The 22249-nt window shown below is 35.9% G+C and overlaps 1 long non-coding RNA gene across 1 annotated transcript; it reads right to left on the bottom strand.

Annotated features, from left to right (window-relative positions):
• Positions 1 to 848: 848 nt before the first annotated feature.
• LOC113611132 (uncharacterized) lies at positions 849 to 21250 on the bottom strand. The gene is made up of 3 exons (XR_003429358.1): positions 20966 to 21250; positions 15670 to 15672; positions 849 to 859 (listed from the first exon to the last, which is right to left on the bottom strand). It is a non-coding gene; the product is annotated as an uncharacterized LOC113611132 (long non-coding RNA).
• Positions 21251 to 22249: the final 999 nt, after the last annotated feature.

Genomic DNA, 22249 nt, shown 5'->3' on the forward strand with positions numbered 1-22249 from the left:
AGTATTTTTTTACAAGTAACACCTATTTCACAAATGAGAACATTCAGACAGAAAAAGTGATAATATAGGACTTCCCTGGTGGCGCAGTGGTTGAGAGTTCGCCTGCTGATGCAGGGAACACAGGTTCGTGCTCCGGTCCGGGAGGATCCCACATGCCGCGGAGCGGCTGGGCCCGTGAGCCATGGCCAGTGAGCCTGCGCGTCCGGAGCCTGTGCTCCGCAACGGGAGAGGCCACAACAGTGAGAGGCCCGCGTACCGCAAAAAAAAAAAAAAAAAAAAAAAGTGATAATATAAGGATTACTAGTAACAAAGAGTGGAACTGAGGTTTGTGTCAAGGTGTGTCTGACTCCACCACACAGCACATCTTGTTGTTCCTATGATGAGGGACTATTTCAGGCTCTGCAGTTCTGGAGATAGTAGCACTTAGAATCATCACACTCCTTTCACTTTCCTGTGGTATCAAAGCAATCTCACATTCATTATATTCCTCAAATATTCTTCACTAATAGAGAATAAAATCACTAGGATCATTAAATCAAATCTTCTCAGCAGTTGTCTTACAATCAATAAGCATTTGCTTGCTGTAGGTTTGATTGAGTGCACATGTTCTGTAGAGTCAGACCACTGCCACAAAATGACATAACTAAGTTCCTCTGTAAATATTGAGGACTAGAGGTTAGATACATTTCTCTCACCTCAAGTTTCTGATTCCATAGGGAAGCCTGACTATATAGGTATCTATTGACCTTTCTTTTTATCACCTTAACTTCAACATAGGCAGTACCTGCCAGAGTTTCTTGTCCATATATGATTCAATAAATACATATTGAATGAGTGAATGAACAAATGAAATAACTATCTGAATATTTTTAATATTCTGAACTGAGATGACATGACACTTTATTGAGTAGTTTTCATATCCTATACTTATGTGCCAGATATTATCAAACAATTAAATATATATTTTAAAGTTAATATTCTGACAGAACTGTCAAGACTCAGTAGAAGATAATTAGTAAAAGTATGTTATTATGGCATATAAAATTATAAAATTGTTATTCACAAGAAAATATGTAGCTTAGATATATGGATCAAAATGTTTGAAGCATAAATAATAAAATTCCTCTGATATGACTATATCACTACTCAAAGATCAGATAAAAACTATGCTGAGGAGAAAATCAAGCACAAGAAAATCTTTTATATACAATACTATATTGTTTATGTATAAAAATAATTGAATTAGTAATATATTCTTTTTTGTGGTAAGTGCTTAACAATTGATAAAGCAAAATTTAAAAACCATGCAATCTAATGTTAATTCTGCTAGAAAAGGAATAGATTTTTTTATCAAACTGGATTTATTCCAGAGAAACCAGCTTCTGGGGGTGTTGGGATCTGGCTTTCATATGTTAATGAATAGTTTTACTTTTCAAAGTTGTTGGTGGGTAGTCAGGGAGCAAGGAGAAAACCCTCGTTGATCCCTAGCATAAACTGATCAATGGGAAAGCACAATGAGCTTGCAGCAGTGAGCACATTGTTTCTATCAGTATTGATGATCTAATTTATAATAAAAAGAGAATGTCTTTGGTGTTATCAAAGGTTGTATTCCTCCTAGAATAAGTAGGGAGGAGGGAATAGAGGAAATCAGCTCTGTGCAAGAGGTTTGTGCTTAGAAGTTGGTCAAATAAAACACATGCTCAATTCAGTCTGTATCTATTTAGACCAGAGTTATTCCAAGCCACACTGGTAAAACTGAGAGGCATTGGCCACACTCAACAGTTAACATCCACAGGTCCTTTAGAAACATTCTATTTTATTTCAACGCCTCGTATACAGAGACCAGAGTAATGTTTATCACCCATTAGTCATTCAAATAAAATATTCAATGAATGAATTGATTAATTGATGGATAAAGCATTTGACAACTGGCACCATAAGGATAACTTTATTGATTTATTTATACTTTTCAACCTTTAGAATATTAATTACCTAGAATGCTTAGGTAGATGCCTAATTGAAATGATAAAAATGTTCATTTAGCTTTTTAATTACTTGAAATTATTTTGATGTATTTCCTCTTTCTCTTTGTATATTTCTTCAGATTTTATAAAGATCAAATATATAATCAAGAAATTGAAAATAATTCCTGGCTAATAACTAAAGAGTCTTCCTGCTGTACCAAACATTGGTAGTAAATGAATTATTTATATCACCTGAGTTAAATGCCATCCTGATAACAGATACTTTTCTCAGTTAAATAGTTCTGAAGAAATAAAATTAAAAACCAAATTTTCTCCCAACCCAGGAGAGTTCTTCATAAAAGTAGTAGAAAAAGAAAACAGCTTTATTATTAAACAAGCATTAAATCCAAAAATAATGCACATTAAAAAATAATCCACTAAGAGAATGCAAAGACAGAAAGAAATCTCACTCTTTTATATAGCGAAGCAGATACAACCTATTCCATACAAATTCTTCAAGATAAAAAATACTAGTCCTAATTTAAGAAAAAAATGTCATGAAGAACCTAGGGGTAAAGCAGGAATAAAGACACAGACCTCTTAGAGAACGGACTTGAGGTTATGGGGAGGGGGAAGGGTGAGCTGTGACAGGGCGAGAGAGAGTCATGGGCATATACACACTAACAAACGCAGTAAGGTAGATAGCTAGTGGGAAGCAGCCGCAAGGCACAGGGATATTGGCTCGGTGCTTTGTGACAGCCTGGAGGGGTGGGATGGGGAGGGTGGGAGGGAGGGAGACGCAACAGGGAAGACATATGGGAACATATGTTTATGTATGACTGATTCACTTTGTTATAAAGCAGAAACTAACACACCATTGTAAAGCAATTATACCCCAATAAAGATGTTAAAAAAAAAAAAATACTAGTCCTCAGGTAAGAGGATTTGGCCACACAATTTGTCAAGCATAGTTCTCCTAGATTCACCTGGTAATTGGAGTGACTATTCCTATTAGCAACTGGCTTTATCCAAAGGAAGTACAAACTTCTCACATCTTTACTACAGGAGTTTTGCTAGTTGGAGTAAGGTGCCTGCCAAAGTTAGCCTCCTACCCTCCCATAGAAAGTGGGAGATAGGGGTGCTGTCTTCTTTGACATTTACATTTCAAAGAGATGGCTAGCAAGGCCTTAAGAAAGACATTATTCTTGGTTCATAAAGTTGACAAAAGGCCTATATAGTTTCAAAAGGAATTATACACACTTCAAAGACAAGAAAAAGTACTTAGAAGTTTAGCAAATATTCTAAGAAAAAGACGGGGAAGAAAATTTCTTCCTTTATTTTCAAAAGAGAGGATCAAGCCTCTTATTTTCAGTTTGTATTTGTCCTTCCATGGTCATATGTTTTCTTCCAGAATTACCTTGCTGATGGCAATAAGTTCACACCCTAATGGTTGCCACCATTTCTCTCTCAGAATTTCCTCATTTCTCTTTGTATTTCCTACTTAATATTACTCTGGTATTACCAAATTGGAACGCTTGGTAGCTTAGCTTTTAATAAGCTGTTGATTTCTGGGCAACGTGATTACTTTGTCTGAACCATAATTTTAAAATTTAGAATATACTATAGGTATATTTCTAATTCTCTGTGCATAATGAAGAAAGCTAATGCTAGGGGACGTCGATATCTGGGGGTCTCTGATTTGAGTCGTACTAATCTCCATGGTAAGTGTTTTCTTTATACCCAATCTCATATTTTTTAATTTATTTTTTGAAGTGTTAATTACTGCTGTACAGCAAAGTGATTCAGTTGCACACACACACACACACACACACACACACACACACACATATATTTTATATTCTTTTCCATTATGGTTTATTATAGGATACTGTATATAGTTCCCTGTGTTATACAGTAGGACCTTGTTTATCCATCCTATATATAAAAGCTTACATCTGCTAACCCCAGCCTCCCACTCCATCCCTCCCCCAACCCCCTCTCTCTTGGCAACCACCAGTCTGTTCTCTATGTCCCTGATTTTATTTCTGTTTCATAGATAGGCTCATTTGTGTCATATTTTAGATTCCACGTATAAGTGATATCATGTTATTTGTTCCACTCTCATTTTTGATAAATGGAGTTATTTTAAAATTGGGCTTGGTAGTCCTGTAACCAAACCCAGATTTGACCACTCACTGCTCATAAGCCAATAATTCAAATGGCAGGTGTCAGTAGAAATGAACGGTGCTTTAATCAGAAAAGCTGGCAATCTGGAGAGAAGGTGGACTCGTGTCCAGAGAGCACCTCCGAAGATTCTGCTCAGCCGTGACAGTTTTTAAAGGGGAAGAATGGGGAAGAATCTCAGTGAATCATCGAGGCAGGAGGTTGGGTTCTACATCATTCTCCATTGCGTGGAGATTGGCTGACTCTTTCTTCAGATGTTATCTTGCCTGTGTGATCTGCCTGCAGGATTGATTGCTAAGGGAGCGGTTGGGGATAGAGAGCTGGTCATTTTTTAATTGCTTAATTCTTCACTCTTACTTCTTTTTATCTAGGAAAAGAGTCAACAGGTTAGGCAAGGCATGGTGTGCATTCAGGAGAGCATAAGTCAGGAGTTAGGTTAAATTGCCTAGTGGTCTCACTCCTATAATTACGTTCTTTTAAGGTTAGAGGACAGAAACAGAACAGAAATGGACAAACAGAAGAGGGGCAAAAGAACTGTTTTCACTAGGTCTCAATTTATTTACTCTTACAAAGAGAAATACAAATGGCTAATATGAATAGAGCAATTGCTTAGTTCTAAGCACTTTACATCTAGTAACACATTTAATCTTTAAAACAGCTACATGGTAGATACTATTATTATTATTTTTATTTTTACAGAACGAAAACAGAAATACAGAGAGTTTTAGCCATTTTCCAAATCTTGCATAGTTAACTAGCATCAACAATGGAAATTTGACCCAGTGCCCCCAAAGTGTTATAAGGACTATATTACATGGTGTTATGAAGAGGCAAATTAGATAATCCACTTAGTGCAATGTTCAGCACATAGAAAGCACTCAATGAATACTACCCACTATTGCTGTTTTATGATTGTTGCTGTTGTTGCCATTCTACAGCTGCATTCTTTAGTCTTCCAGGGTAATCTTTATTCTTTTCTCCATTAACTTCAAAAAGCTTTTATTCTACCTGTTCTGTAGGTAATATTAACACATAAAGGCAGAATTTTAAGGTTGGGTAATTCTGAGTTTTTTGATATTGCAATTTATTTTTCTTTTAAAAAGTTAACAAAGATCAAATGTAAAACTTCGACATGTGGAGACTGAGTATAGTTTGGGATTTTCTGATCCTAATCATTCATTTGGTCATTCATTCATTGATTCAGTCAACAGCTATCTACTGAGTGCCTACTAAATGCTAGGCTCTATGCTAGGTGAAGTCCATCTTTTAAAGATTTGAGAAGAGTTAAGGATTATTAGAGGTTCAAAGCCCAAAGAGATTGAAACCTATTATTAGAGCTTAATCTTCAAACAAATTTGGCATGAACTACACAGAAGGCTCAGAACCTTTTGAAATGACCCTGTCATCTTTCACTAAGTGATTTATTCAGAAATCTGTTACTATTTCCTTAAGGCAAAATAGATTTGAATGACCCAAGGTTTTCATTAGTGGTTTTCGATTTTTTTTTTTTTTTGTCTCAGCTAATTGCTTTAGAATACCTCTCCATCTGCAATATCCTTATGGTTAATATTTTAAAACTCTCTGATAGAAACTTAGCTTCCCCTTAGGAAGCCTGAAACTTGCAAAAGCAAAATATTAGACTTATGAATGGTGGAAGCAAGAAGTCAGACATAGTAAAAAATGTTTAAATTTTGAAGAATTAGTCATAAAAATAATTATACTTTGGTGAAGACATACCTTGAAAGTGTCTCTTTGTGCTATTCCCCTCAAGGTCAATTTTTGCCACAATCATTTGTGGTGAGTAGAGGTGTGGGAAGGCTATTGTGTAAATGTCACAGGATTGGGTAGTTTGGTTTCAAATTCCCTCTCTGCTTCCTAGTCACCATGTGATTTTGGGGCATTTACTCAACAGCTTTACATCTCAGTTTCCATATCTGGAAAGTGGGTTGATATTGTAGGGGAGGAAAAATGATTTTCCCCTCTACCCTCTAAGTTCTTGGCTGAGATCCCTCTGTAATAAAAGACGATGAACAGTAGAAAAACAAAAGCTTAGTAACATGTAGGCCTCCTGTATACGTGAGAAATACCCAGAAAAACTGAATAACTCCCATAATAGCCCAAGTGATCACCTTGAGTACCATCTCCAGCTAAAGACAAAAGATGGAGTGGAGGAACCAGTTATGGCAGGTTTTCAGGCAAAACAAAATAAACAAGGGTATGGTTGATATGCAGATTTAGGCAACTGCCTTCTCTAGTCTTTACAGGGTCTGCATTATTTTTGCTCTCTGACTTCATTTCTTTCTAGGCCACAAGAGCTCAGGACCTTCTTGTTCTTCTTGGAACAGGACAGATACAATCCTGCCCCAAAATTTAGGTAATTGATGTTGCCTCTCTTGGAACACTTTTTGATCTATGCACTGCACAGCTAGCTTCTCACTTCCTTCTCTTTACTCATATATGACGTTGTCTTTTAGGTCTTCAGTAACCATCCTACTAAAAATGACAGTTCCCCTCTGAACACTTCCTAGTCTTCTTTTAGGGTATATTTTCCTCCATAGCACTTATCACCATTTATTATATGCTATAATCTACTTACTTATGCTGTTTATTGTTTGTCTCTCCCATTAGAATACAAACACCTTGAGGGCAGGAATTTGTGTCCCTTTTGCTCAAAGCTGTGAATCTACTTCCAAGAAAAGTCTAAGATTCAGATGACATTCAATAAGTGTATGACAGTATAAATTGTCCAAGTAAAAAAAGTAAAATATCATAATTATTAGAGTGTGAATAAAACAAATACTGTGGGTCAGAATATGTAGGATGGCATTGTGATGAGGGAGACTTGAATTGTACCCTGAGATGATCTGTATAAGTTGAGACAATGGGAGAGAACTTGAAAGAGCTTAGGAAGAATACAGTTACATTATATCATCATTGATTGTCTTAGTTGTTTACCATTTATATTAGGTAATCAATTCCTAGGTATTTAACCAGGAAACCAGATATTATAATTGGTCTTACCCAGGTTGCTATATCATACTTATGATTGAGTACTTCACACTTTCTATCAACTGGAAATCCCATGATATGTAAATATAATCTAACAGTGCTCTCCATATCGCAAGGGATGGTTCAGACTCAGACACGCTTCAGGAAAGACCTTATAGATTTAGCATAAAAGGTAAATTCTTATTTTTAATTAAGCAGAGGCCACATGAATCGAGAATCCTATGGACTGTCTCTACCATGTCTATTAACATTAAATTAAATTAAATTTTTAATAAACTAAAGTGTTTTCTTTGCATTTCTTAAATGAAATATGAGTCTGTTGTTGTTTTTTACAATTGTGTGCTAGCTTGTGCATTACAACAAAATGAATAAATTATACATATACATATGTTCCCATATCTCTTCCCTCTTATGTCTCCCTCCCTCCCACCCTCCCTATCCCACACCTCCAGGCTGTCACAAAGCACCGAGCTGATCGCCCTGTGCTATGCGGCTGCTTCCCACTAGCTATCTACCTTATGTTTGGTAGTGTATATATGTCCATGCCACTCTCTCGCTTTGTCACAGCTTACCCTTCCCCCTCCCCATATCCTCAAGTCCATTCTCTAGTAGGTCTGTGTCTTTATTCCTGTTGTACCCCTAGGTTCTTCATGACATTTTTTTTCTTAAACTCCATATATATGTATTAGCATATGGTATTTGTCTCTCTCTTTCTGACTTACTTCACTCTGTATGACAGACTCTAGGTCTATCCACCTCATTACAAATAGCTCAATTTCGTTTCATTTTATGGCTGAGTAATATTCCATTGTATATATGTGCCACATCTTCTTTATCCATTCATCCGATGATGGACACTTAGGTTGTTTCCATCTCCGGGCTATTGTAAATAGAGCTGCAATGAACATTTTGGTACATGACTATTTTTGAATTATGGTTTTCTCAGGGTATACGCCCAGTAGTGGGATTGCTGGGTCATATGGTAGTTCTATTTGTAGTTTTTTAAGGAACCTCCATACTGTTCTCCACAGTGGCTGTATCAATTTACATTCCCACCAACAGTGCAAGAGGGTTCCCTTTTCTCCACACCCTCTCCAGCATTTATTGTTTCTAGATTTTTTGATGATGGCCATTCTAACTGGTGTGAGATGATATCTCATTGTAGGTTTAATTTGCATCTCTCTAATATTAGTGATGTTGAGCATTCTTTCATGTGTTTGTTGGCAGTCCATGTATCTTCTTTGGAGAAATGTCTATTTAGGTGTTCTGTCCATTTTTGGATTGGGTTGTTTGTTTTTTTGTTATTAAGCTGCATGAACTGCGTATAAATTTTGGAAATTAATCCTTTGTCAGTTGCTTCATTTGCAAATATTTTCTCCCATTCTGAGGGTTGTCTTTTTATCTTGTTTATGGTTTCCTTTGCTGTGCAAAAGCTTTGAAGTTTCATTAGGTCTTATTTGTTTATTTTTGTTTTTAATTCCATTTCTCTAGGAGGTGGGTCAAAAAGGATTGTGCTGTGTTTTATGTCATAGAGTGTCCTGCCTATCTTTTCCTCTAAGAGTTTGATAGTTTCTGGCCTTACATTTAGGTCTTTAATCCATTTTGAGCTTATTTTTGTGTATGGTGTTAGGGAGTGATCTAATCTCATACTTTTTCATGTACCTGTCCAGTTTTCCCAGCACCACTTTTTGAAGAGGCTGTCCTTTCTCCACTGTACATTTCTGCCTCCTTTATCAAAGATAAGGTGACCATATGTGTGTGGGTTTATCTCCGGGCTTTCTATCCTGTTCCATTGATCTATATTTCTGTTTTTGTGCCGGTACCATACTGTCTTGATTGTTGTAGCTTTGTAGTATAGTCTGAAGTCAGGGAGTCTGATTCCTCCAGCTCCATTTTTCGTTTTCAAGATTGTTTTGGCTATTCGGGATCTTTTGTTTTTCCACACAAATTGTGAATTTTTTTGTTCTAGCTTTGTGAAAAATGCCAGTGGTAGTTTGATAGGGTTTGCATTGAATCTGTAGATGGCTTTGGGTAGTATAGTCATTTTCACAATATTGATTCTTCCAATCCAAGAACATGGTATATCTCTCCATCTATTTGTATCATCTTTAATTTCTTTCATCAGTGTCTTATAATTTTCTGCATACAGGTCTTTTGTCTCCTTTGGTAGGTTTACTCCTAGATATTTTATTCTTTTTGTTACAGTGGTAAAAGGGAGTGTTTTATTGATTTCACTTTCAGATATTTCATCATTAGTGTATAGGAATGCAAGAGATTTCTGTGCATTAATTTTTTATCCTGCTACTTTACCAAATTCATTGATTATCTCTAATAGTTTTCTGGTGGCATCTTCAGGATTCTCTATGTATAGTATCATGTCATCTGCAAATACTGACAGGTTACTTCTTCTTTTCTAATTTGGATTCCTTTTATTTCCCTTTCTTCTCTGATTGTTGTGGCTAAAACTTCCAAAAGTATGTTGGATAAGAGTGGTGAGAGTGGGCAAACTTGTCTTGTTCCTGATCTTAGTGGAAATGCTTTCAGTTTTTCACCATTGAGGACGATGTTGGCTGTGGATTTGTCATACATGGCCTTTATTATGTTGAGGAAAGTTTCCTTTATGCCTACTTCCTGCAGGGTTTTTATCATAAATGAGTGTTGAATTTTGTCAAAAGCTTTGTCTGCATCTATTGAGATGACCATATGGTTGTCTCCTTCAATTTGTTAATATGGTGTATCACATTGATTGATTTGCGTATATTGAAGAATCCTTGCATTCCTGGAATAAACCCCACTTGATCATGGTGTATGATCCTTTTAATGTTTTGTTGGATTCTGTTTGCTAGTATTTTGTTGAGGATTTTTACATGTATGTTCATCAGTGATATTGGCCTGTAGTTTTCTTTCTTTGTGACATCCTGGTTTTGGTATCAGGGTGATGGTGGCCTTGTAGAATGAGTTTGGGCGTGTTCCTCCCTCTGATATATATTGGAAGAGTTTGAGAAGGATAGTTGTTAGCTCTTCTCTAAATGTTTGATAGAATTCGCCTGTGAAGCCATCTGGTCCTGAGCTTTTGTTTGCTGGAAAATTTTTAATCACAGTTTCAATTTCAGTGCTTGAGATTGGTCTGTTCATATTTTCTATTTCTTCCTGATTCAGTCTTGGCAGGTTGTGCATTTCTAAGAATGTGTCCATTTCTTCTAGGTTGTCCATTTTATTGGCATAGAGTTGCTTGTAGTAATCTCTCATGATTTTGTATTTCTACAGTGTCAATTGTTACTTCTCCTTTTTCATTTCTAATTCTATTGATTTGAGTCTTCTCCCTTTTTTTTCTTGATGAGTCTGGCTAATGGTTTATCTATTTTGTTTATCATCTCAAAGAACCAGCTTTTAGTTTTTTTGATCTTTGTTATTGTTTCCTTCATTTCTTTTTCATTTATTTCTGATCTGATCTTTATAATTTCTTCCCTTCTGCTAAATTTGAGGGGTTTTTTTGTTCTTCTTTCTCTAATTGCTTTAGGTGCAAGGTTAGGTTGTTTATTCAAGCTGTTTCCTGTTTCTTAAGGTAGGATTTTACTGCTATAAACTTCCCTCTTAGCACTGCTTTTGCTGCATCCAATAGATTTTGGTTCACGGTGTCTCCATTGTCATTTGTTTCTAGGTATTTTTTGATTTCCTCTTTGATCTCTTCAGTGATCACTTTGTTATTAAGTAGTGTATTGTTTAGCCTCCATTTGTCTGTATTTTTTAGAGATCTTTTCTTGTAATTGATATCTAGTCTCATAGCATTGTGGTTGGAAAAGATACTTGATACAATTTCAATTTTCTTAAATTTACCAAGGCTTGATTGGTGACCCAAGATATGATCTATCCTGGAGAATTTTCTATGAGCACTAGAGAAAAATGTGTATTCTGTTGTTTTTGGATGGAATGTTCCATAAATATCAATTAAGTCCATATTGTTTAATGTATCATTTAAAGCTTCTGTTTCTGTATTTATTTTCATTTTGGATGATCTGTCCATTGGTGAAAGTGGGGTGTTAAAGTCCCCTACTATGAATGTGTTACTGTCTATTTCCCCTTTTATGTCTGTTAGTGTTTGCCTTATGTATTGAGGTGCTCCTATGTTGGGTGCATAAATATTTACAATTGTTATATCTTCTTCTTTGATCGATCCCTTGATCATTATGTAGTGTCCTTCTTTGTCTCTTCTAATAGTCATTATTTTAAAGTCTATTTTGTCTGATATGTGAATTGCTACTTCAGCTTTCTTTTGGTTTCCATTTGCATGAAATATCTTTTTCCATCCCCTTACTTTCAGTCTGTATGTGTCTCTAGGTTTGAAGTGGGTCTCTTGTAGACAGCAAATATATGGGTCTTGTTTTTGTATCCATTCAGCCAATCTGTGTCTTTTGGTGGGAGCATTTAGTCCATTTACATTTAAGGTAATTATCGATATGTATGTTCCTATTTCCATTTTCTTAATTGTTTTGGGTTCATTATTGTAGGTCTTTTCCTTCTCTTGTGTTACTTGCCTAGAGAAGTTCCTTTAGCAGTTGTTGTAGAGCTGGTTTGGTGGTGTTGATCTCTCTCAGCTTTTGCTTGTCTGTAAAGGTTTTAATTTCTCCATCAAATCTGAATGAGATCCTTGCTGGGTAGTGTAATCTTGGTTGCCAGTTTTTCTCCATCATCACTTTAAATATGTCCTGCCAGTCCCTTCTGGCTTGCACAGTTTCTGCTGAAAGATCAGCTGTTAAATTTATGGGGATTCCCTTGTGTGTTATTTGTTGTTTTTCCCTTGCTGCTTTTAATATGTTTTCTTTGTATTTAATTTTTGACAGTTTGATTAATATGTGTCTTGGTGTGTTTCTCCTTGGATTTTTCCTGTATGGGACTCTCTGTGCTTCCTGGACTTGATTAACTATTTCCTTTCCCGTATTAAGGAATTTTTCAACTATAATCTCTTCAAATGTTTTCTCAGTCTCTTTCTTTTTCTCTTCTTCTTCTGGAACCCCTATAACTTGAATGTTGGTGCGTTTAATGTTGTCCCAGAGGTCTCTGAGACTGTCCTCAGTTCTTTTCATTCTTTTTTCTTTATTCTGCTCTGCAGTAGTTATTCCCACTAGTTTATCTTCCAGGTCACTTATCCGTTCTTCTGTCTCAGTTATTCTGCTATTGATCCCATCTAGAGTATTTTTAATTTCATTTATTGTGTTGTTCATCCTTGTTTGTTTCATCTTTAGTTCTTCTAGTTCCTTGTTCAATGTTTCTTGCATTTTGTCCATTCTATTTCCAAGATTTTGGGTGATCTTTACTATCATTATTCTGAATTCTTTTTCAGGTAGACTACCTCTTTCCTCTGCATTGTTAGGTCTGGTGTGTTTCTATCTTGCTTCTTCATCTGCTGTGCGCTTTTCTGTCTTCTCATTTTTCTTATCTTACTGTGTTTGGGGTCTCCTTTTTTCAGGTTGCAGGTTCGTAGTTCCTGTTGTTTTTGGTGTCTGTCCCCAGTGGCTAAGTCTGGTTCAGTGGGTTGTGTAGGTTTCCTGGTGGAGGGGACTAGTGTCTGTGTTCTGGTGGATGAGGCTGGATCTTGTCTTTCTGGTGGGCAGGTCCACGTCTGGTGGTGTGTTTTGGGGTGTCTGTGGACTTATTATGATTTTGGCAGCCTCTCTGCTAATGGGTGGGGTTGTGTTCCTGTCTTGCTAGTTGTTTGCCATAGGATGTCCAGCACTGTAGCTTGCTGGTCATTGAGTGAAGCTGGGTGCTGGTGTTGAGATGGAGATCTCTGGGAGACTTTCACCATTTGATATTATGTGGAGCTGGGAGGTCTCTTGTGGACCACTGTCCTGAAGTTGGCTCTCCCACCTCAGAGACACAGCACTAACTCTTGGCTGCAACACCAAGAGCCTTTCATCCACATGGCTCAGAATAAAAGGGAGAAAATGTAGAAAGAAAGAATTAGTAGAACTAGAAAGAAAGGAGAGAGGGAGGAAGGAAGGAAGGAAGGAGGGAAGGAAGGAAAAAAAGAAAGAAAGAAGATAAAGTAAAATAAAATAAAGTAAGGGAAAATATAATAAAGTTATTAAAATAAAAAAAAATAATTATTAAGAGAGAAAAAACAAAAAATCAGACAGATAGAACCCTGGGACAAATGGTGGAATCAAAGCTATACAGACAAAATCTCACACAGAAGCATACAAATACACACTCACAAAAAGAGGAAAAGGGGAAAAAATCATAAATCTTGCTTTCAAAGCCGACCTCCTCAATTTGGGATGATGCGTTGTCTAAAGGAGGGAAGGAATGAAAGAAAGAATGAAGAAAAAGTAAAATAAAATAAAGTTATTAAAATAAAAAGTAATTATTAAGAAAAAATTGAAAACAAACCAAAAAAATACGAACGGATAGAACCCTAGGACAAATGTTGGAAGCAAAACTATATAGACAAAATCTCAAACAGCAGCATACACATACACACTCACAAAAAGAGGAAACGGGGAAAAAATCATAAATCTTGTTCTCAAAGTCCACCTCCTTAATTTGGGGTGATTCATTGTCTATTCATGTATTCCACAGATGCAGGGTACATCAAGTTGATTGTGGAACTTTAATCTGCTGCTTCTGAGGCTGCTGGGAGAGATTTCCCTTTCTCTTCTTTGTTCTCACAGCTCCCAGGATCTCAGTTTTAGATTTGCCACATTCTGTAGCATTCTGTGCATTTGTGTCTGTTTTTATTATGGTATACTGAAGATTTTCTCTAAGTAAATTAGCGATAAGCCAATAATTTTTTTTTTTTTTCTTTTTCTGTATGCGGGCCTCTCACTGTTGTGGTCTCTCCCGTTGTGGTGCACAGGCTCTGGACGTGCAGGCTCAGCAGCCACGGCTCACGGGCCCAGCCGCTCCACAACATGTGGGATCTTCCCGGACCGGGGCAAGAACCAGTGTCCCCTGCATCAGCAGGTGGACTCAAACACTGCGCCACCAGGGAAGCCCAAGCCAAGAAATATGTATGAAGAGTTTATATCATTAAGTAGTTGAGGGAGGTTAACAAATTATTTTCAATGTTAATTCTTATCATTCTTTCATATTAATATGCAACCTGAACATTTTATCATTTAGTGAATTAATCAGATTTATTGAGATTTATTTATTTATTTATAAAATTTATTTATTTATAAAATTGCTTAATCTTAATGTAAAATGCATTAAATTCTTCTTCTCTTGTAGAACGAATCACACACTTTTGCTCTAGCCTGTAAAGGCAGGCATTATATCCAACTTATTCTCCTATCACAGAGTGTTTGACTGCACCAAATCCATAGGAGCTGCTTAGCAAATATTTGTTAATTAAAGTTAATAATCACAGAACAAAATTTTTCTCTAATTTTTGCTATTTTGAAAGGAATTGCAGTATTAAAACATAAAATCAAATATACTATTATCCTCAAGAAACTTACAGTCTGAAAATAGTTTCAATTTTTTTTTAACTTTTGATTTTCCCTGAAATATCCTAAAATATTTTTCTCTTTTAATCTCCATGTGTTCTGATACTAAGTTCAACTCAGCACAGGTAAATCAATATGTGGAGTAGATTGGTTGCAGAGAAGGCAAAGGTAGATTGAGAGGCACCTGGGTCCCTTTTGTGACTCATGCTACTTACAGCTAGTTTGGATTCTGCATTGGTTTCCCTTGGCAAATCCTAATAAGACCTGTTGTGTTGGTGTCCATACATTTTAACATTTTTGCTCTAAAATGTGTTCCAACTGAGTTAATATATTGTATGGTTACTCTACCTATGACTTCCTCATTCCATCATCACCAGTTTGTCATCTAGATTTTTCAAAGTTCCCACCCTGTGAGTACCTAAGAATGTGCAGGGACTTTTAGATAGCTCACCTTAGTTTGAGAAAGTCTAAAATTAAGTATAAATAAACACAAAAGTCCTGCAAATTACCACTCCTTAGTTGGTTCAATAAGTATGCCACACAGCAATGTCTGAGATCCAATTCATGTATTGTTAGAAAAAATTTAGAAGCTTCAGTCCAAATGTACCAGATGCTTCATGTCAAACACCAGCGGCAGCATTGCTATTAGCATCATAATAAAGGACAAGATGACACATTAGATATCAAAAGAATGGCTTATATTTTTTCTCTTACTAAATTATAGGAGTTGCCAAACATCTAAATTTGTATTGAAAACTTTGCTTTTTCTAACTGAAGCTGGATATTGACCCCGCTCTATTTTTCCTTAATTTGCAAAATGTTCCCAGTACATAAATATCTGGGTACGTGTACAAGTTTTAAATATTATAATCACATTCTTAAAATAATTTATATTTTTGTCTGTTACAATTTTGATTTATGCATGATATAAATGACTTTGGTTATGGTCTTTTGATACTTGAAACGTTATCTTGCCCAAGCAATCAGAGTAACAAATACAATTATTCAAACCAACCGATCTCATTTTGGCAGAAAAGAAACCATAGCTGTGAAATCTAACTAACTGCCTAGTTTTCAATTTTCTATATGTTTCAATCATCTTGAGGACATAAGGATCATTCAAGATTTGATGTATTTTTTTCAAATGTGTACCTTAATGGATGAAGGGTAAGTTTTAGATTCAAACTGATCTGGGCTTGAATCCCAAGTAAGTCAATTACTAGCTTTGTGAGTTGGGCAAGTTATTTGATCTTTTTCAGCTTCACTATCTTTGTAAAATTAAAATAACAATGCTTCCCTTCAGAAGGTTACAGGATTATGTGAGATAATGTACTTAATATGTCCAGCACAGTGCCTGGCACATAATACGGGCTTATTGTTTTTCTTTTTTTTTTTTTCCCCAACAAAATTACCAGTGTGTTGAAGGAAGGAGCTGTACTTATTATTCTTTGTCATATCTCTTTCTTACTTGTCTATCTTATTTTCTCAAAAGTGCCACCTACATGGTACTCAATAAAAATATACTGACTCCATTTAATAATTTCTAGAATTTGACTATAAGTCCGAATTTCTTAAGCTCTGTCTGATAATACTGATCACTTTACCTGTGCTCTAAATCCTGTCCTCTCTAGTCTAATCTGATAATCTCAACTCACAAATATTGCCTCCTCTCAACTTTACTTTCAACCCATTCATATACACTAGCACTGTTCTTTCAGCTTGTAAATATTATATTCTCAAGCTAATCTTTCCAAGAAGAAGGAGGTGTAGGAGAAGGAGAAGAAAAAGAGGAAGACCCAAAAATAAAAATAAAATAAAATAAAATAAAAAAGAGAAAGACCCCTTCATCCTATATTCTAATCTAGCATGCCAATATTCTTCTCCCTAGAACCATGCTCTTTGCAATAACAATAGGCATTCTTATCTTGGTTTTGTCACCCATCATTTTTTTCCTTAACCCTTAGCAACCTGATTTCTGACTCACTTTTCAGTGTTTTTGCTCTCTCCAAAAACACTAGTAGCCTACTATTTGCCAAATCCAGAGATATTTGTCAGTCCTTATCCTGCCTTCCCTCTTTACTTGACCTCTCTACTGATCTGAGCTCTCTGTCTAATGCTTAAAATAACGAGTCAGAAGGAAAACCCAACTTTCCATTCATTAGTTAAGCCAACCACTCATAGAGGAAAAGAAAATCTGAATTTGTTTGATTATTGCACTTTCATCTGTTATAATTGTATATTCACTTAAATTAGCATTGTCAATTAAACTATTTGCAACTCAAACAGGGGGTTTTAGATGTTTTTCTATTGATATTGGTTATTCACCATTAATAATCTCCCTTGATAAATATACAAAATTAGCAATTTAAAATATTTTTTTGAAAAATAGGCATAAATTCTTTGATGTTATCAGAAATTTATCATCCAGTTTTAGTATTATGGATTTCCTGATATTTGTCTTGCTTCTGAAGTGATAATTTTTGTTCATTCAGCCAAATCTATCTAGCCAAAGAAAAAGATAAGGATTTTACATAAATGTATATCAAAGAAACTTCTTAAGCATATCATTGTCACTATGATAGATATTTATTTTAAAAAATACCAAGCTTTATTCTGTTAGGAGAATAGGAATTGACTGGAAAGAGAGGGTTGAAGAGGAAGGATGGGTCAGGGAGGCTGTGGCAGACACTCAGATTTAGAGGTAAGTGGGAGCATGGGGTTTTCTAGGAACTGAAAGAAGGCTAATGGACCCAGAGAAGTAGATAAGGAAAAGATCTTGACAGCCCTTTGGAGCATTTAGAGATTTTAGTCTTTATCTTAAAAATAATGTAAATATTTAGTAATACTTTAAGCTTGATGAGGGAGAGATGAAGGAATAGATGAACTTTATAAAAATATCAGTTTGGCTACAGATTGGACAGGAACCACAGTAAGTGCAAAAAGGCTGTTAGCATGCTACTGTAGTAGCCCAGGAAAGAGATTATGAGAATTTGGAGGACTAGAATTAGTGACAGATGCAATACATGTTTAGAAAGTAAAACTAAAAGTGAAAGGAGTTGGTGAAAGTTTATATAAAGTGTTGTGAAGGTAAGAGCAGTATAAAGTAATTCTTTAAAATATTTAATTGAGCAGCTCCAATGTGAATAATTGAATAAGTAATGTAGAGGAGACCAGGTTGTGATCAGAGAGAATACTAAAATCACGACTTTTGGTGAGAGTAGAGATGGCAAAGATTGAGATAATAAGGAGGGTAGGAAGAGGAGCAGGAAACTGCAATCAACTAAGAGCAAGACATTGGAGGATCAGATGTTGGACTGGCCATGCATATGAACACTGGAGTCACCTTATATACTAGAGATGAAGGCTGAGAGTAAGATAAAAACATCTTCAAAAAATAAAACAAATGAGCTATTGGGAGAAACAATATTTAATAGATGGATAGAGAAGCTTGCAAATGAAGCTGATAAGAAGCACATAATTTGGTTCGCATGAGTAGGGGATAGTGCATGTATAATTTAATTATCCCATCAGAGATAACGTTGGCCTTCTTGGAGAAGCAGACTAAGTGCACATTGCTGAGTGCCATAAAGTTCAGTCTCATTTTCTTCAAGAGGGACCTTTTGTAGTATATGTGGAAAGGGAGGATAACTAACATCTGTCACAAATCTTCCAGTTGCATCTACTTCTTCACGTCATATGCTCCTCAGTGTTTCCCTCAAATCTTTCTGAGCTTTGTTCTCTCGTACTAGAATCATTATACATTTGATGTGATACTGCTATTTCCTGCCTAATTGTGTTACAGGAGGTATTATATTATTTAATTCCTATAGCAGTACTCTAAAATACTGAATGTGTGCAACAGACTTCAGTGAAGCATTAGAGTGTGTGTGTGTGTGTGTATGTGTGTGTGTGTGTGTGTGCACATACATATACAGCTATCCAGAACCTCTGTATTAAGGTTCATCCTTAACATTTCTCCATAAGAGATCATTCATTGAACCACTCTTTCAGGAAATCTCCACACAGGAAGTGGTGCAATGAATTCAACATCATTTTAGTCAACAATCTTTATTCATCAGTGTGCTTTTCTTGTATGTTTAATATTAACATTTGAAACATGATTTTTTTAAAAAATTATGGAAAATTCTGAAATATTGACTTACAATTAATCACCCAAATAGTCAATCAATCAATCACAGATAGTATTTAGTTACCTTATGCAAGGTATTACATTAGAAAGCACTGAATTGACACACACAAACAAAAATCAGATTCACGCCTCTCAAGAAGATTTTAATCAAGTGCATGAAACAAAATACATATGCACCCAAGAGAGTCCATTTATTTAGCTATTATTTTTAAAAACATCTACTATTGGCAGGGAACCGTGATAGGTACTTCATATATGTCACTTTTAATCCTCTCAAGGTAGATATTTTTATTCTCATTTAATATATGAGAAAACTAAAGCTCAGAATTTTGGTGATAGAAAGTTCACTTTCAAATTTAAGAAATTAATTCCTTCCTAGAATAACATGTTCATAACAATAAATGGCATTTTGAACCAAAGTTACTATAATTAAGTGCAGAAAATTTCAAAAAATTAAAAACATACAGAACTTACTTTCTGACAAAAATAAAGGTAGGAATTTAAAAAAAACATGAAAAATTTATATGAAATATAATTCTAAATAATCAATAGTCAGGTTAGAATCATACTAGACTTTAGAAAATACTTGGCATCAGTGATAATAAAAATTATTCAGAGCAAAACCTGTGATATACAGTTAAAGTGAAATGTAAGTGTTTTCATTAGATAAGAAGAAAGCCTAATAAATTATGACCTAAGTATCCAATTTATGAACCTACAAAAAGAATAATAAGCAAATACATTTAGGTAGAGGAGAAAAAATATATAAGAGCAGAACTTAATTAAAAACATAAAACTGTGATGCAATAGAGAGAATTAAAAAAGTTACATGTGTTTGTATTAAATATCAATATAGTTAACATCTGGCAGGATGATAAGATTAAAATAATATACATTAAAGCCATACTAGAAGTAAAGCCCAGATAAATAGATGCAGCAGAGATCATCAAATTATGAGACAATATTATGAACTTGATGGCAATAATTTTTAAAACATAAATTATGTGAGCAAGGGAGATTAGTTCAAGATGGCAGAGTAGAAGGACATGCGCTCACTTCCTCTTGCAAGAGGACCAGAATCACAACAAACTGCTGAACAATCATTGACAGGAAGACACTGGAACTCACCAAAAAATACCCCACATCCAAAGACAAAGGAGAAACTTCAATGAGATGGGAGGAGAGGTGCAATCACAATAAAATCAAATGCCATAACCACCGGGTGGATGACTCATAAACTGTAAAACAATTATACCACAGACATCCACCCACTGGAGTGGGGGTTCTGAGCCCCACATCAGGCTTTCCAACCTGGGGTTCTGGCAATGGGAGGAGGAATTCCCAGACAATCAGACTTTGAAGCCTACCAGGATTTGATTACAGGACTTCAACAGGGTGAGGGGAAACAGAGACTCCACGCCTGGAGGGCAAATACAAAGTACTGTGTGCACCAGGACCCACAGGGAAGGAGCAGTGACCCCATAGGAGACTGAAATAGACCTATCTGCTAGTGTTGGAGGGTCTTCTTCAGAGGCAGGGGTTGGCCATGGCTCACCATGGTGACAAGGACACTGGCAGCAGAAGTTCTGGGAAGTACTCCTTGGTGTGACCTCTCCAGGAGGTGCCATTAGCCCCACCAAAGGGCCTGTGGGCTCAAGTGCTGGGTTGCCTCAGGCCAAACAACCAACATGGAGGGAACTCGGCTCCACCCATCCGCAGACAAGCAGATTAAAGTTTTACTGAGCTGTGCCCACCACCAGTCCCTCCCATCACGAAGCTTGCACAATCCTCTTAGATAGCCTCATGCACCAGAGGGCAGACAGCAGAAGCAAGAAGAACTACAATCCTGCAGCCTGTGGAATGAAAACCACATTCACAGAAAGATAGACAAAATGAAATGGCAGAGGACTATGTACCAGATGAAGGGACAAGATAAAACCTCAGAATAAACAACTAAATGAAGTGGATGTAGGCAACATTCCAGAAGAGGAATTCAGGACCTCGGAAAAAGAATGGAGGCAAAGATCGAGAAGATGTAAGAAATGTTTAACAAAGACTAGAATAATTAAAGAACAAACACCTAGAAGAATTAAAGAACAAGCAAACAAGGATGAACAATACAATAACTGAAATGAAAATACACTAAAAGGAATCAGTAGCAGAATAACTGAGGCAGAAGAAGAGATCAGTGACCTGGAATTCATTGCCACAGAACAGAATAAAGGAAGAATAATGAAAAGAAATGAAGACAGCCTAAGAGACTTCTGGTACAATATTAAACGCACAAACATTTGCATTAAAGGGGTCCCCAAAGGAGAAGAGAGAGAGAAAGGACCCGAGAAAATTTTAGAAGAGATTACAGATGAAAAGTTCCCTAACATGGGAAAGGAATTAGCCAACCAAGTTGAAGAAGTGCAAAGAGTCGCAGACAGGATAAATCCAAGAAGAAACATGCTGAGACACTTGGTAATTAAATTGGCAAAAATTAAAGACAGAGAAAATTTATTAAAAGCAACAAGGGAAAAACGACAATTAACATACAAGAGAATGCCTATAAGGTTATCAGCTGATTTCTCAGCAGAAACTCTACAATCCAGAAGGGAGTGGCACGATATATTTAAAATAATGAAAGGGAACAACCTGCAACCAAGATTACTCTACCTGGCAAGGATCACATTCAGGTTCAACAGGAAATCGAAAGCTTTACAGACCAGCAAAAGCTAAGAGAATTCAGAACCACCAAACCAGCTCTACAGCAAATGCTAAAGGAACTTCTCTAAGTGGAAAACACAAGAGAAGAAAAGGATCTAAAAAAAAAACAAATCCAAAACAATTAAGAAAATGGTAATAGGAACATACATATTAATAACTACCTTAAATGTGAATGGATTAAATGCTTAAACCAAAAGACACAGGCTCGCTGAATGGGTACAAAAACAAGACCCATATATATGCTGATTACAAGAGACTCACTTCAGACCTAGGGACACATACAGACTGAAAGTGAGGGGATGGAAAAAGATATTCCATGCAAATGGAAATCAAAAGAAAGCAGGAGTAACAATACTCATATCAGATAAAATAGGCTTTAAAATAAAGAATGTTACAAGAGACAAGGAAGGATACTACATAATGATCAAAGGATCAATCCAAGAAGAAGATATAACAATTTTAGACATATATGCACCCACCTTAGGAGCACCTCAACATATAAAGCAAATGCTAACAGCTATAAATGAGGAAATCAACAGTCACACAATAATAGTGGGAGACTTTATAACACCCCACTTATGCAAATGAACAGATCATCGAGACAGAAAATTAATAATGAAACAAAAGCTTTAAATGACACAATAGACCAGATAGATTTAATTGATATTTATAGGACATTCCATCCAAAACAGCAGATTACACATTCTTCTGAAGAGCATATGGAACATTCTTCAGGATAGGTCACATCTTGGGTCACAAACCAAGCCTCGATAAATTTAAGA

Source organism: Aethalodelphis obliquidens, unplaced genomic scaffold, assembly GCF_003676395.1.
Source record: "Aethalodelphis obliquidens isolate GAN/ISIS:26980383/991018 unplaced genomic scaffold, ASM367639v1 scaffold68, whole genome shotgun sequence".
NCBI lineage: Eukaryota > Metazoa > Chordata > Mammalia > Artiodactyla > Delphinidae > Aethalodelphis > Aethalodelphis obliquidens.